This window comes from Bos grunniens, chromosome 18 (assembly GCF_055505025.1).
Source record: "Bos grunniens cultivar Pamir isolate PY7600 chromosome 18, Bosgru_T2T1.0, whole genome shotgun sequence".
NCBI classification, from domain to species: domain Eukaryota; kingdom Metazoa; phylum Chordata; class Mammalia; order Artiodactyla; family Bovidae; genus Bos; species Bos grunniens.
Window position 1 is genome coordinate 31,186,484 of NC_141182.1, and position 17,274 is coordinate 31,203,757.

The following is a 17,274-nucleotide window of genomic DNA, read 5'->3' on the forward strand; positions in this document are numbered from 1 at the left end:
ATGGTTTTTCCAGTAGTCATGTAGGGATGTGAGAGTTGGACCATAAAGAAGGCTGGTCACCGAAGAACTGATGCTTTTGAACTGTGGTGTTGGAGAAAACTCTTGAGAGTCCCTTGGACTGCAAGGAAATCAAGCCAGTCAATCCTAAAGGAAATCAATCCTGAATATTCATTGGAAGGACTGATCCTGAAGATCCAATAGTTTGGCCACCTGATGTGAAGAGCTGACTCATTAGAAAAGACCCTGATGGTGGAAAAGATAGAAGGCAAGAGGAGAAGGGAACAACGGAGGATGAGATGGTTGGATGGCATCACTGACTCAATGGACATGAGTTTGAACAAGCTCAAGGAGATGGTGAGGGACAGGGAAGCCTGAAGTGCTGGAGTCTATGAGGTTGCAAAGAGTCAGACACAACTGGGAGACTGAACAACATATTAGAATAATTTTAAGAATCATTCTATTAAAATATAGGCTTTTAAGCTTACTTGTATCCACATTTTGATCTAGGTTTTATTTATATAGAAACATAACATCTGAGAATATTTGTGTAGTGAGCCCCTTGTTAGATTTAACTGGAAATCCATTATATTAGCAAACTCACAGCTGTGGGGCTGTGTGGGTGCAAGGAAGCTGAAAATTAGAAACTTGAGTGGATTTCAATACCTAATTCCACACCAAACACAGGCAAATTAGAGCTGGGGGAAAAAAATCCTTCTAAGTTGAAGGCAATTTAGCTTTCACTCTTTCTCATTTTGGCAGCCCCTGCTTTGAAAGATGCCCAAATATAAATCTGTGGGATTTAAAGAACTAAGCTTTTTGAAAGAAACTTGTAAAATGTCTGTGATAATAAATATCCTTCATGTATCTCCTCTTTGCACTTTTGTTCCCATGGGAAAACATCTCATTATATCTCATGTGAACCATTAAACTAGCCTAGTATAAGGCTAGTTAGGATAGGATAAGGCAATGGCACCACACTCCAGTACTGTTGCCTGGAAAATCCCATGGATGGAGGAGCCTGGTAGGCTGCAGTCCATGGGGTCGCGAAGAGTCAGACACAACTGAAGCGACTTAGCAGCAGCAGCAGCAGTGAATTACTCTGACGACATTCTCAAATCGCCAAACTTTCCAAATTTAATGTCCACAGCTCCACTGTGGAGATCTTTTTACATGTCAATACATGGCTCAAGTAGTAAAAGAATCCACTTGCTGATGGAGGAGACGGGGGTCCAATCCCTGGAGTGGAAAGACCCACCCCAGGAGGAGGAAATGAGGAAATGGCAACCCATTCCAGTATTCTTGCCTGGAGAGTTCCATGGACAGAGGAGCCTGGTGGGCTGCACTCCGTGGGGTCACAAACAGTTGGACATGAATAAGCATGTGCATGCATGCCTGTAACCATATTATTGTAATTATGATTGTCACTTATATAAAATTTTCCATAGCACAGCACTGACTTCAAAAGAGATTCCAAATTGGTAGCACTCATTCATCATTTGACCTTATGCTTCTCACCTCAAACTTTTCAAAAGTGCTGAATTCCTTACCTCCTATAAACCCTCGACACTTGTATGACTTTGCACATTGTACTTCCTGGATTGTGATTTGTGATTGTCGCCAGGATAATTCAGCTCAGCCATTACCTGCCCTCTGGAAAAGCTTTCTCAACTGCTCAGGCTGTGTTAGATGTCCCTTCTCTTGGGCTTTTTAGAAACCTACCATTTTTTAGATTCTACCATGAGAGATGCATAGTATATATGAAAAAAGAATAAGATGAGGTGCTCAATTCTAATAGTCTTAAAAGCCACAGGGTTTATAAGTCTTAACCTGTAATTATCATTAAAATGTGAGTTCATCCAAAGCAGAGAATACCCATAATTTTATATTCTGTAATTTTGATCTCAGTGATTATATGTGTAACACATTCATGAATGCTCCCATTTACCTCTGTTTACCATGTACCTCAGTTTCCATCCTGAAACGATTGAGATGATTTTCTATAGGGTCACATTTGTTAATCAAATAATGTCATCGGTGACTCTTAACTATAGTTATTCTTAAAACATCAAGTTCCAGAAATATTAATACAAGCCTGGGGGAGGGGGAGGTCTCAGGGAAGTTCTGGAATTGCAGTGGATGGAAGATACTTTAGTTTCAGAGAAATATTAGAAAACTCTTGTAGAATTAGCACTGTTGTTTATTAGTCATTTCTTAAATTTTGAAACAAATGTAATTTTTATCTTTATTGGTATAATTTGGAACTGCAAATAATTTAGTATCTTGCTGGTGTCAAGTTTCACTTGTTAGAATATTTGATCATCCTGGGTTAACAAAACTAGTCATGATATTGTTATTTTCTTATGTTTTGTGAGAGAGCTGCCATTTCATCAGTTAAATAAGCCCTGGCTCAAATGCAGGTCAGTAAATCAAGCAAGCCATCTTTATACTGAAAGATGAATCCTATCAATCAAAACCAATATGAACATATGATGTAAAACTTGAACTTCCCAGTGTCTCCCCTCTGATGGATTTGGAAAGAACACAATGGTGATAATGCCTTCACTCACTTTCTTTCACAATATATGACTCAAATTTGACAACATAGTATATTTTATATTCTTTAGATTCCATTTGGCTGTGAATTTGAAACTAACGTCGATAGACATTTTCTAATATTTCTCCCTGACTTCCCATACTTTGGTCCTAAATACACTGTCAAATTTCTCAGAATTTATCCTCTTTTATTTTGTCCTCACCTTCTCCACCTTATCCCTCTCTCTGAAATATACCTTCTATCCAATGATTATTGTGTTTGTAAAAAAACAATTTGATAATATATATGAAGACATTAAAAATGTTCAAATGCTTCTCATTTTTAATTCTCAGGAATCTATTCTTTTATAATAATATGAAGTAAAAGTGTTCATCTCTCAGTATTGTCCGACTCTCTGCGACCCCATAGACTATAGCCTGCCATGCTCCCCTGTCTATGGCATTTCCCACGAAAGAATGCTGGAGCGGGTTGCCATTCCCTTCTCCATGCTATCTTCTGAACCCAGGGATCAAACCCAGGGTTTCCTGCATTGCAAGCAGATTCTTTACCATCTGAACCACAAAGGAAGCCCCAAATAATATGGATACAGGAAAATCTTTGAATAACAGAGATTTTAATGACTGCTTAAGTTATAAAACAGTTTGTAAATTGGAAACAATGAAAGAGTTATGGTGAATTAAATAATTATCAATTCTCAGAGTAGAAAGCTATAAAGTTATTAGAATCTTGTCTATAAAAAGTTTGTCATAAAATTGCCAAAGTAAACTGGAGAAAAGGAGACAAGGTGTGGGAGTATCTTAATTTAACAAGAATAGAATATAGCACACAAATATAATGGAGTAGAATAGATACAAGCAATTTGTAAAATAGTGTTGGAGAATATGACAATGCTTACCTACCCACATTTTCTGTAATGAACATGTTTTATCCTGCTAATGATTGAAAAGAAACAAAATAAACACGACTAAGAAACTAACGTACAGAGTGATAAGGCTTTAGACATTTTGCTGCTGTAGGATCGGCATCCAAGTTAACATCATATTTGGATTTTGTGTCCTAGAACCTAGAAGGATTTTAAGATCTATTGATCAACTGATCTGTCTACCTACCTACTTATATATATTAATATCTATTTTCAAGTATCCTCCACATACCTGTTTTGAACCATTGATTAGCCATTGCCTAGGCCATTTTTTAACACTTCTCTTGGATTGATTAATAAACTCGCTTTTTAGTAATTCCTGGAGGGCATACAAGATGTGTACCATATATTAGTGCAAAGTACCTGGACTCTGGAATCAGGCACCCAAACTCAAATAGGTTTGCCATTTGTTAAGATGTATTTACAATGCTTGCTTCATCTCACAGAGCTGGAAGTTTATCCGGCGGATAAACTTTATGGAAAGGGCAGCAACACATCAGGAGTTATAAAAGGGCTTATAAAAAAGATAGAGTTAAAAAAAGGAAGTGAACACAGGTAGAAGTTCCTGGTATAGAAGAAATCATTTCATCAATCAGTGAAAATTGTATCCACTTGCTAACTGGGCCCAGTGCATATTTAGGATCGAGGGCATTTTTGCATAACCAGGCAGGGAGCAGGCATTAAATAATAATAGCAATTTAAGTATATTCCAGATCCTAATTCTTGGGAGATACTGCTTTTCTTCCTTTATTTTATTTTATGTGCCCTTCCTATGGTAACCTGATGTCATGGATACATGAATGGAATTAGTTGAGGATTTTTCCTTCCAATTTTGGCATGATAATACTGTCTTGGGAGGTATTTTTCAGAATCTCACAAAATAAGAAAAGAGATGTACATCAATAAAAATGAAAAATGGAATGATACAGGTACTTTGTTAGTGTAGATTCTGAGAACTTGAAGTAATATTATATTCATCTTTTATTTTCATCCTCATAGAAACCTTATAAAGAAAACATGGAGGATTTAAATGCACATTTTAACAATTTGGAAACTGTTCCTAATTGGTTTACTGAAGGCTCACAAATCAGTCATGATGGCTGCAGTGCTCTGTTAGTAGAAGTAATAATTGTATAGTAATAATCATAGCAGTAGTAGTGATGATAACCAGAGGAGAGTGCTTACTATTTGCTAAGCCCTGTTAGCAACTTATGTTGCTGCTGCTGCTGCTGCTAAGTCGCTTCAGTCGTGTCCAACTCTATGCGACTCCATAGACGGCAGCCCACCAGGCTCCCCCGTCCCTTGGATTCTCCAGACAAGAACACTGGAGTGGGTTACCATTTCCTTCTCCAATGCATGAAAGTGAGAAGTGAAAGTAAAGTCGCTCAGTCATGTCCAACTCTTCACGACCCCATAGACTGCAGCCTACCAGGCTCCTCCGTCCATGGGATTTTCCAGGCAAGAGCACTGGAGTGGGGTGCCATCGCCTTCTCCGGCAACTTACGTTACATGTGGTTATTATTCCTATGGTGCCAGTGACTAAGCAAGAGCTCAAAGAGTTTGAGTGAAATATGCAAAGCTACCTAGATGATATTCATAGCAGGATTCAAAGCCAGGCATTTTGATCCTAGAACCTCTGATATGTTGCCTCTCCAGAAATAATGGGCTTAGAATAAAACTTCAATCTAAGACACAATCGAATGTCACAGTGAAATAAAACTGCAAGAAACATAGCTTAATGGATGCAAGTGTGCACTCTGGAGTTGGGCTACACAGGTTTGTAATCAAGGGGCTACTTATGTGTGACTTTGGACCAATGGGACTATTTTTTGCAACTTTAGTTTCCTCATCTGTAAAATAGTGATGATTGTATAAGGATGATGTGAAGACTGGGTGATATAATCCACAGTAAGAGCTGACATAAATGATGGGTGTGTTTCAGCGAATATTGTCATGATGAGCTTAACACATGCAATTAACCTGAGGCTAGAAGCAATGTGGTTATTTATTTTCCACACTTTCTCCTTCTTCTTCTTTAAACAGGTGACTCTTTTTTTAAAATTTCATTTAATCCTGGCTGTGCTGAGTCTTTGCTGCTGCCCAGTCTTTTCTCTAGTTGTGGAAAGTAGGGGCTACTCTCTAGTTGCAGAGCGCAGGCTTCTCGTTATGGTGGCTTCTTTTGTTGCAGGGCACAGGCTCTAGGACACGCAGGTTTCAGAAGTGTGGTTCACGGGTTCTGGAGCACAGGCTCTATGGTTGTGGTACATGGGCTTAGTTGCTCCGTAGCATGTAGGATCTTCCTGGATCAGAGATTGAACCCAGGTCTCCTGCATTGGCAGGCAGATCCCTTACCACTGAGCCACCAGAAAAGCCCCTTATTTTCCATTCTTAACAAAGCATATAGACCTGGTAAGTATAAAATAAATGGATGTGAAAATGTCTACAGTTGGAAAAGAGACTGCTATAGAAATGGCTGTAGAATTTAGTGCCAAAGTTCAGTTAAGTCCATATGTAGAGGCACTTAGATAAACAACCAAGTAATAGCTTCTGGAGGGGAGCAGTCACTTAAGTCTTGAGTGTGTAAGGGAGAAGTCTAACAGGTTTGGAGTGCTGGGGCATTGTCCTGTGGCATTCTGTGTCATGCCTGTCATAGCAATTTTTCCACTTTATTGCAACTGTTTTCTTTTCCTCTCCCTCACTAGACACTACATGTAGTAGTAGTGGCTTGCATATTGCCTGGAAGCAAGCCAACATTTTTAATAATTTACCAAATAGATGAAAGACACACTTGCCAGTGGACTAGTACAGCTTAGACTGAGAAGCACTACTGACACCTTTCTATGGACTGGCTTCCATTAGGAGCCATGGTGGCAAGTGGAAAGCCTGCCCAAAATGGCACCTGGTACCCATTAGAGACTTCTCAGAGAAGGTGACTCTTAGTTGAATTTTTTAAAGTATTTATTTGGCTGTGCCAGGGCATTATTGTGGCATGTGGGATCTAGTTCCCTGATCAGGGATCGAACCTGGGCATTCCACACTCCGAACAAGTGTGGAGTCTTAGCCATTGGACAAAGTCCCTCAGTCGATTTTTGAAAAGAGAAGAGAGGTTTGGAAGATATTGCAGGCAGGACATATGAAGATGGCAGAGGAGTAGGTAGACGTGGAGTATATTTCTCTCCACAGATACATCAGGAATACACCTTCAGGCACAGAAATGCATGCCGAACACCAGCTGAGAGCGGACAGGAGTACCTGACCAGTGGAAACGAATATATAGAACCATGCAAAAGTCAGTAGCATGAAGGAACTAGGGGGAAAAACAGGAGTGTAAGTAGGACTGGACCTGCCCTTGGCAGGTGGGGGAACTGAAGCATGAGTCCGATCCCCACATCAGGGCAACTGTCTGAGTCAGAGAAGAAACATTTAAGGCTAAGAGTTACACAGCTGATCTGTGGCAGCCTAATGGGAATGAGAATCAGACAGTCCTTGCAGCAGCCATACATACCCCAGACAGGAATGCTGGTCCCCTGGAAAGTCAGCAGCTGGGAGCTGGAGTTTAGGGATTGTAGAGTGATCCCAGGGCAAGAGCTGCTTTTGACTGCAGAGAGATGGATTGAGGGGATGTGAGAGAGGAGATTGTTGTGGGAAATGCCAGTGGAGGAAAGCCAAGAAGCCATGGAAACAAGGCGGTACTGCTGAGTCATGTGTAAGGGGTGGACCCATCAGCATAGCCTCTCCCTCTCCCTACACACCAGCATCAGCAGCTGAATAGTAGAGAGGCCCATCAAAAGCCTGATGCACTGAACTACAGAGTAGGACCCCACCCAGGGCACCCCTTTAAGTGCCTGATGCGCTGATCTACAGAGTAGGACTGCTGTCAGGGGGGTCCCCTCTATGTGGCCGTCATGCCAAACAACAGAGAAGGACCCCAGATAAGGGAGCCCTCTAAGTGCCTGAACAGGTGGAGACACTGAGAAAGACTGGCCAAAGAGGCCTTCTGGTCGCCAGCTTCAAGAGGCTCAAATAAAGACTCTGTTAAGGCCATAACTCCTGCTGCGGTGGCAGTCCATGTCCCTGAACAGTTGGTGCCACCAGGGTCCCCACAAACCAAGCAGCTTGCCTCAACACTCTTTGGGGCAGAGCTGCCACAGGCAAAAAAAGTCTCATGTCTATGCACGCAGAGTCACTTTAGTCATGGCTGACTCTGTGACCCTGTAGACTGTAGCCTGCCAAGCTTCTCTGTCAGAGAAGGGGTTCTCCAGGCAAGAATACTGGAGCATTTTGGTCAATACTGGTTGCCATACCCTTTTGCTGCTGCTGCTAAGTCGCTTCAGTCATGTCTGACTCTGTGCAACCCCGTAGATGGCAGCCCACCAGGCTCCCCCATCCCTGGGATTCTCAAGGCAAGAACACTGGAGTGGGTTGCCATTTCCTTCTCCAGTGCATGAAAGTGAAGAGTGAAAGTGAAGTCGCTCAGTCGTGTCTGACTCTTCGCAACCCCATGGACTGCAGCCTACCAGGCTCCTCTGTACATGGGATTTTCCAGGCAAGAGTACTGGAGTGGGGTGCCATTGCCTACTCTGGCCATACCCTTCTAGAGCACTATATTTCCTGCTTCCCTAGCTGCCAACCCCACTGAGTGCCTGGTGCTGCCAGAATCCCTGCGACCCAAGCAGCTGCACCACCTCCACCGCTGGCCCTCACAGGGGCAAACCCAAGTCCTCCAGGGCAGCCTCAGAGGATACCCCAGTGGACGATCCACATGCAGAAGTGGAAATAAAACCACACTTGAAACCCAGGAGCAGTGTGGCTAAGGAAGAAGACCCAAAACCTTCCCACCAGCTGTACGAGCTGCAGATTAAATCCACATGATGAACTAAGCAAACTCTGTGTCTATGGAATATATAAAAGACCATTGAGAGATTTGACAAAAGAAAACGCACTAATTCTGACAGCTGTACACATTGGAGGCAAGAAGACACAGAAATAGGGAATCTGAGCTGCCCCCACAGCAGGTCCAGAGATCAGCACAGTGTTGGAGGGCATCCTAGGGAGATAAGATAGACTGTGACTTCCAGTGAGGGAAAGGACTCTGACAGCAGTGACTAATGAAAAACATTTATTATTCTTATTTTTTGACCTGTTCTGTAGATTCTTTAGAATTATTTTTCATTTTCTTTTTTCCCCCTCTATTGTAGTTGTTGATTTTATTGGCACTAAGAAACCCAATTAAGCTTTTTTTTTTTTTCCCTCGGTCACATTTTTTATTGTTGTTATAAACCTTTGTCTCTACACTGGGCTTTTGCAGTTCTGTGAGTTTCCCCTTTCTTTCTTTTTAATTTTAATTTTTTAAACCTATTATTATTTTTTCTACAGTGTTCCTTTGTTTTCTTTTTCTACTGTTCTTTTCCCCTTGCAGTTAATCTTTAACATATATAAATCTTCTTTATCTACTGCTATTTAACTTTGCATGTCTATTCTTTCTTTCTTTTCTTTCTCTCCTTTCCTCTCAACATATGTGTTAGTTTTATTTTCATTGCTTTATTCTCCAATTGGCACCTTGCTTTAGTGTTGTTTTACAGTTTGTGCTTTAGTTAGTTTTGTTCTGGTAGATACAATTTTTGATTTCCTTCAATCACCGGGTCAATTTATTGTACTTTATTTTTGTTGGACTGTTTTGATTTTGCTTATGGGTGTGTTTGTGTATATTCAGTCATACTTTTATTTTTGTTATAAACCTATGCCTCTACACTGGGCTTTTGCAGTTCTGTGGTGTTTTCCTTTTTTCTTTCTTGTTTCATTTTTTCATTTTCTCTTTTTAATAATTTTAAACTTTTTAAACCTATTATATTTTTTCTACATGAATTCCTTTGTTTGCCTTTCCTACTGTTCTTTTCCCCTTGTAGTTAATCTTTGATGTATATAAATATTCTTCATTTAACTTTACATATCTATTTTCTTTCTTTTCTTTCTTTCCTTTCCTCTCAACATATTTGTTAGTTTTGTTTTCATTGCTTTATTCCCCACTTGGCACCTTGCTTTGGTTTTGTTTCCAGTGTGTGCTTTAGTTAGTTTTGTTCTTAATTGTTAAATATAATTTTTGATTTACTTTGTTCACCAGGTCAATCTACTGTTCTTTATTTTTGTTGGACTGTTTTCACTTTGCTCATAGGTGCATATATATATATGTGTGTGTATATTCCATTGTTTTAATTATTATTTGCCTGAGTTTGTAACTGCCATTTGTCTGGGGTTCATCTTTGGTTTCTCATTTTTGGTTATTTGTTTTAATCTCACTTAATGTCATAAAAAACCACTTGTGGAATCTTCATTCCTGACCAGACATCAAGCCCTGAGCCGTTGGAGTGGGAGCACTGACTCCAAGACCCTAAACTACCAGAGAACTAACCCTATGGAGTATCAAATAGTTAGAACTCACACAAAGGAAACCGCTTGAATACAAGACCCAGGATCACCCAACCACCAGTAGCACCCTGTACAGGACCTCTCATCTAATCTTGAAGCAAAACAAAAATACAAACTAAAACATCAGCAAACAGGATTACCACCTCACTCAGCCTTGCCCATCAGAGGAAAAACAAACAAAAACTCAGCACAAATCTCACCCTATAAAAAGCTTACACAAACCCCTGGAACAACCTGAGTAAGGCAGAAACCAAAAGGAAGAAAAAATTCAAACTTCTTCAAGGAAATAACTCAACTTTCCTTGAAATGTGGGAAAAGGAGACCTCAGACACAATAAGTTAAAAATAATAATAATGAAAAGGCAAAGAAAAACTACACAAATGAAGGAACAAACTAGAAACATAGACTTCCAAATAAATGAAGACAAAACAGGCAAACTACCTGAAAAAGAAGTCAGGATAATGATAGTAAAGATGATTAAAAACCTTGGGGAAAAAATGGAGAAAATGGAAAAATCAGTTAACAAAGATCTAGAAAAATTAAAGAATAAGCATAGAGACAAACTACACAATTGCTGAAATTAAAAATACTCTAGAAGGAATCAATAGCAGAATATCTGAAGTGAAAGAATGAATCAGTGAGGTGGAATATAAAATGGTGGAAATAACTTCTGAAGAGCAGAATAAAATAAAAAGAATGAAAAGAACTGAGGACAGTCTCAGAGACACCTGGGACCATATTAAACACACCAATTTTGGGGGGTCCCAGAAGAAGAAGAGAAAAATAAAGGGTATGAGAAAATTTTTGAAGAGATTAATTTAAAATTTCTCCAACATGGAAAAGGAAACAGTCAATCAAGTCCAGGAGGCACAAAGAGTGCCATACAGGATAAACCAAGGAGAAACATGCCAAAACACATACTAATCAAACTAACAAAGACTAAACACAAAGAATATTAAAATCAACAAAGGAGAAGCAACAAGTAACATACAAGGGAAACCCCATACACTTAACAACTGCTCTTTCAGCAGATACTCTACAGGCCAGAAGGGAATGGCAGGATATATTTAAAGTACTGAAAGGGAAAAATCTACAACCAAGATTACTGTACCTGGCAAGGATCTCATTCAAAACTGGTGAAGAAATTAAAAGCTTTTCAGACAAGCAAAACTTAAGAGAATTCAGTACCACCAAACCAGCTTTACAACAAATGTTAAATGGACTTATATAGTCAAGAAATATAAGAGAAGGAAACAGATATACAAAACCAACCCCAAATAATTAAGAAAATGGCAATAGAAACATATATATCAATAATTATTTTAAATGTAAATGGATTAAATGCTCCAACCAAAAGACACAGACTGGCTGAAGGGATACAAAAACAAGACCCATATATATGCTGTCTACAAGAAACCCAGTTCAGACCTCAAGACATATATAGACTGAAAGTGAGAGGATGGAGAAATATATTCCATGAAAATGGGATGCAAAGGAAACCTGGAGTAGCAATCCTCATATCAGACAAAATAGACCTTAAAATAAAAAAGATTACAAGAGATAAGGAAGGACACTACATAATGATCAAGGGATATAGGGATCAATCAATCAAGGCATAACAAAGGTAAAATTCTATGCACCCAACATAGAAGCACCTCTATACATAAGACAAACACTAACAGACATAAAAGGAGAAATCAGCAGTAACGTAATAATAGTAGGAAACTTTAACACCCCACTCACACCAATGGACAGATCATCAAAACAGAATTAATAAGGACATGCAAGTCTTAATATATTAGCTGAGATGGATCTCATTGACATCTTCAGGACATTCCATCGAAATGCAGAAGAATACACCTTCTTCTCAGGTGCACATGGAACATTCTCCAGGATAGAGCACATCTTGGGTCACAAATCAAACCTCAGTAAATTTAGGAAAATTGAAATTGCATCAAGTATTTTCTCTGACCACAACGCTATGAGACTAGATATCAATTACAAGAAAAAAACTGTAAGAAACACAAACACATGGAGATTAAACAACACATTTCTAAATACACAACAGGTTAATGAAGAAATCAAATGGGAAATCAAAAAATTTCTAGAAACAAATGACAATGAAAACATGGAAACTCAAAATCTATGGGATGCATCAAAAGCAGTTCTAAGAGGGAAGTTTATAGCAATACAATCCTACCTCAAGAAACAAGAAAAACATCAAATAGGCAACTTAACTTTTTACCTAAAACAACTGGAAAAAGAACAACAACAACAAAAAACAAAAATTAGTACCAGGAAAGAAATCATCAAGATCCAAGAAGAAATAAATTTAAAAGAAGGGAAAGAAGCAATAGTAAAGATTAATAAAACAAAAATCTGGGTTGAGAAGGTAAACATAATTGACAAGCTTTTAGCCAGACTCATCAAGAAAAAAAAAGAGAAAAATCAACAAAATTAGAAATGAAAAAGGAGAGATTACAACAGACAATGCAGAAATACAAAGGATTATAAAAGACTATTATGAACAACTATATGGCAATAAAATGGATAACCTTGAAGAAATGGACAGATTCTTAGAAAGTTCAATCTGTTTTAGCAAACAGAATTCAGCAACACATCAAAAAGCTCATACACCATGATCTTGGGTTTATTCCAGAGATGCAAGGATTCTTTAATATATGCAAATCAATCAATGTGATACACCATATTAACAAATTGAGAGATAAAACCATATGATAATTGCAATAGATGCAGAAAAAGCCTTTGACAAAATTCAGCACCCATTTATGATTAAAACTCTTCAAAAAAATGAGCATAGAAGGAACCTACCTCAACATAGTAAAGGCCATATATAATAGCCTACAGCAAACATTATTCTCAATGGTGAAAAATTGAAAGTATTCCCCCTAAGATAAGGAATAAGACAAGGGTGTCCACTTTCACCCCTATTCTTCAATATAGTTCTGGAAGTCCTAGCTACAGCAATCAGAGAAGAAAAAGAAATAAATGAATCCAGATCAGAAAAGAAGTAAAGCTCTCATTGTTTAGAGATGACATGATACTGTACATAGAAAACCCTAAAGATAGTATCAGAAAATTATAAGAGCTAATAAGTGATTTTGAGGGACACAAAATCAATACACAAAAGTCATTTGCATTTCTATATACTAACAATGAAAAATCAGAAAGAGAAATTTATGAAACAAACCCATTCTCCCTTGCAACAAAAAGAATTAAATATCTAGGAATAAACTTACCTAAGGAGACAAAAGAACTCTACATAGAAAATTATAAGATACTATGAAAGAAATCAAAGATAACATAAACAGATGGAGAGATATTCTATGTTCCTGGGTAGGAAGAATCCATATTGTGAAAATGGCAGTTCTACCAAATTCAATCTACAGATTCAATGTGATCCCTATCAAATTACCAATGGCATTTTTTCACAGATCTAGAACAAAAAATTTCACCATTCATATGGAAACACAAAAGACCCCAAATATCCAAAGCAGTCTTGAGAAAGAAGAATGGAGCTGGAGGAATCAACCTTCCTGACTTCAGATTATACTATAAAGCTACAGTCATCAATACAGTATGGTAGTGGCACAAAAACAGAAATGTAGACCAACGGAACAGGATAGAAAGCCCAGAAATAACCCCATGCACCTATGGGTACCTCATTTTTGACAAAGGCAAGACAATGGGGCAAAGACAGCCTCTTCAGTAAATAGTACTGGGAAAACTGGACAGCTACATGTAAAAGAATGAAATTAGAACACTTCCTAACACCATACACAAAGATAAACTCAAAATGCATTAAAGACCTATATGTAAGACCAGAAACTATCAAACTCTTAGAGGAAAACATAGGCAGAACACTCAATGACATAAATCAAAGCAAGATCCTCCATGAGTAATGGAAATAAAAATAAAAGTAAACAAGTGGGACCTGATTAAACTGAAAAGCTTTTGCACAGCAAAGGAAACTAAAAGCAAGTTGAAAAGACAGCCCTCAGAATGGGAGAAAATAATAGCAAATGAAACAACTGACAAAGGATTAATTTCCAAAGTATACAAGCAGCTCATGCAACTCAATACCAGAAAAACAAACAACCCAATCAAAAAGTGGGAAAAAAGCCTGAACAGACATTTCTCCAAAGAAGACATACAGATGGCTAACAAACACATGAAAAGATGCTCAACATCGCTCATTTTTAGAGAAATGCAAATCAAAACTACAAAGAGATATCACCTCACACTGTTCAGAATGGCCCTCATCAAGAAGACTACAAACTATAAATCCTGGAGAGGGTGTGGAGAAAAGAAAACACTCTTGCACTGTTGTTGAGAATGTAAATTGATACAGCCACAATGAAGACAGTATGGAGATTCCTTTAAAAAACTAGGAAAAAACCATTGTGTGTGTGTGTGTGTGTGTTAGTTGCTTAGTCGTGTCCAACTCTTTGCAACCCCATAGACTGCAGCCCACCAGGTCCCTCCATCCATGGGATTTTCCAGGCAAGAACACTGGAGTGGGTTGCCATTTCCTTCTCCAATGCATGAAAGTGAAAAGTGAAAGTGAAGTCACTCAGCCATGTCCGACTCTTTGCTACCCCATGGACTGTAGCCTACCAGGCTCCTCCATCCATAGAATTTTCCAGGCAAGAGTACTGAAATGGGTTGCCATTTCCTTCTCCACCATATGACCCAGCAATCTCACTCCTAAGCATATCCCTGAGGAAACCAAAATTGAAAGAGACACATATATCCCATTGTTCACTGCTGCACTATTTACAATAGCTAAAACATGGAAGCAACCTAGATGGCCATTGACAGTTGAATGGATAAAGAAATTGTGGTATATATACACAGTGGAATATTACTCAGCCATAAAAAGGAACACACTTCAGTCAGTTCTAATGAGGTGGATGAACCTAGAACCTATTATATAGTGAAGTAAGTCAGAAAGTGAAAGATAAGTATCGTATTCTAACACATATATACGAAATCTAGAAAAATGGTACTGAAGAATTTATTTACAGGGCAAGAATGGAGAAACAGACATAGAGAATAGACATATGGACATGGGGAGAGGGGAGGAGAGGGTGTGATGTATGGAAAGAGTAACATGGAAACTTACATTACCATACATAAACAGATAGCCAACAGGAAATTGCTGTATGGCTCAGGAAACTCAAACAGGGGCTCTGTATCAACCTAGAGGGGTGGGATGGGGAGGGAGATGGGAGGGAGTTTCAAAAGGGAGGGCATATTGTATACCTATGGCTGATTCATGTTGAGGTTTGACAGAAAACAGCAAAATTCTGTAGAGCAATTATCCTTCAATAAAAAAAAATAGATAAAAAAATATATTGCAGGCAGAAATTCAAAAATGGAACTTCATCAAGAATGGATAATCTGGAGTTTGCTACCAGCATGTGTGTCTGTGACTTTAGTATGGAGTCCACAGTGGAAAAATACCCTGAGATAGGGCATGCAGCTGAGGAATAATGTAGGCATAGGACAGACCACAAAGAACCAAAGATACTCTGTACCAGTGAGAAAAGGCATAACTCCTACTAAAAAAATTTGCTCAACAACAACTATACCCACCCTCACAGATCTTTATACAAGAGAAATGGGCAGGAAAATTTTCTTTAAAAAAACTAACAAAAATTTACCAGGTGATTCGGATTTAATGATCATGTTTAAAAAGTACTGCCTTATGAGGCTTTTAAAAAAGAAGTTGTTAATATTAGCTGGTTATACTCCCTTTGGATATTTCAAAGCTGTGCCTCTCCCTGTACATACCCATAATTAATCCTTTTGTAAATATTGTACAATTAGGTGTCTTTTAAAAATACTTTCTAAATGCTATACACTGGATTCCTTTTACAATATCCTATCTATCTATATAATTTCTCTAGTACAGGTAGTTCTTTTTCTTACCAAGTTTCCCATAAGGAAAAGCTTGACTCATTTTTACCCGCCTTTCACAGCCCTTTGACTTATCTAAGCTTTTAAGTCTCAATCGAACTGGGCTCAAATGCTATCTCTGCAAATAGCCTGACCTTGCCAATCACTCGTCCTCCTTTTGGATAACATGTGACATCTTCTCACACCTCCTCACCTGCTGCCTTTGACAGTCTCACTGGGGGTTTCCCTTGGACTTTGTTCCTCAACCCAGAAAGTTCCCGGTTCTGTACTTTTTGCATTTCCCAGGGTGACAAGCACTCTGTGCTACCTGACTATATTAAGAATGAAATGATCTCCACTTGAAGGAGACACACATGATGGCATGACATTCAGATGAACACAGGTGGTGGAGGTGAGGCTTCAAAGCTACAGTCCAGTCTGCAGACTTCCTTGACAATGTAGGTTATTCAATCAAAACACGTTTAAAAGCCCATATTTCTATTCTGGCAGCATTAATTGTTCTTAACAGGCATATTAATGTGTGTCCCTTATTTAAGCAATTAGTTTGATTTAGGGGGCATATGGAAGAAGTTTATTTATACTTTTTCAAGGGATATTATATATGTATAGAGGCTTAGGCTAGGAAAGAAATTGAAAAGGGAAGAGACAATACTGAATAATACCTATCTCTATAAAATGTGATATCATGACTCATTGGAATATAAACTCCATATAACAGGGACATCACCTGTTTTGTTTACTGCATTATCTCAACTTTCTGGATCAGCTGCCAGAGAGTGGTCTTTAATAAGTATATGTTGAATAAATGAAAAAAATAAATGAAAAGTCATATTAAAAAATCTGGTTCATATGAGCCATGGCAGCCATGGCTTTTACTACAACTGCTGCTGCTGCTGCTGCTAAGTCGCTTCAGTCACGTCCGACTCTGTGTGACCCCATAGATGGCAGCCCACCAGGCTCCCCCGTCCCTGGGATTCTTTTAATACTAAAATACTAATACTTACTATAATAATTTCTACTGCTTTTTTTGCTTGAAAAATAAATGAAAAGTAGTTCACAATAGCGTGAATACATTGTACTGAATAAAAACAGAAGGGATGTATGTGAGAATTATCAGACATATTAGATAAAATTACAAAATTAGATAAAATTATATATATAAAATATACAATTTTATATCAGGATAAAATCTATATAAATTTATATAGATTTTACATTGTAAGCACTGGGAAGAAAATTTCTATGTATGTGTGTCTTGAACATAGGAGTGGCACAAAGAAATGTATACATAAGAAAGATGACTCCAGAATTGTCATGGAAGAAGTATAGTGAGTATGGAAGAAAGAAGGAAAAGTAGAGAAAGAATGAAATAAGTTACAGGTAATGAACTGAACCAAAGAAAATTTTACTTTGGATTCAAATATCTAAT

General features: G+C 38.3%; 1 long non-coding RNA gene across 4 annotated transcripts in view; it reads left to right on the top strand.

Annotated features, from left to right (window-relative positions):
• The window catches only part of LOC147353356 (uncharacterized), a 100,237-nt gene that overhangs the window by 57,912 nt on the left and 25,051 nt on the right, over positions 1 to 17,274 (top strand). The window contains exon 3 of one of the 4 annotated variants that reach the window (XR_015145025.1): positions 9,819 to 12,359. The exons of the other annotated variants lie outside the window; for them this stretch is intronic. This is a non-coding gene — a long non-coding RNA (uncharacterized LOC147353356). Of the gene's footprint in view, positions 1 to 9,818; positions 12,360 to 17,274 lie in introns of those variants that run through there. 4 annotated transcript variants of the gene reach the window in all.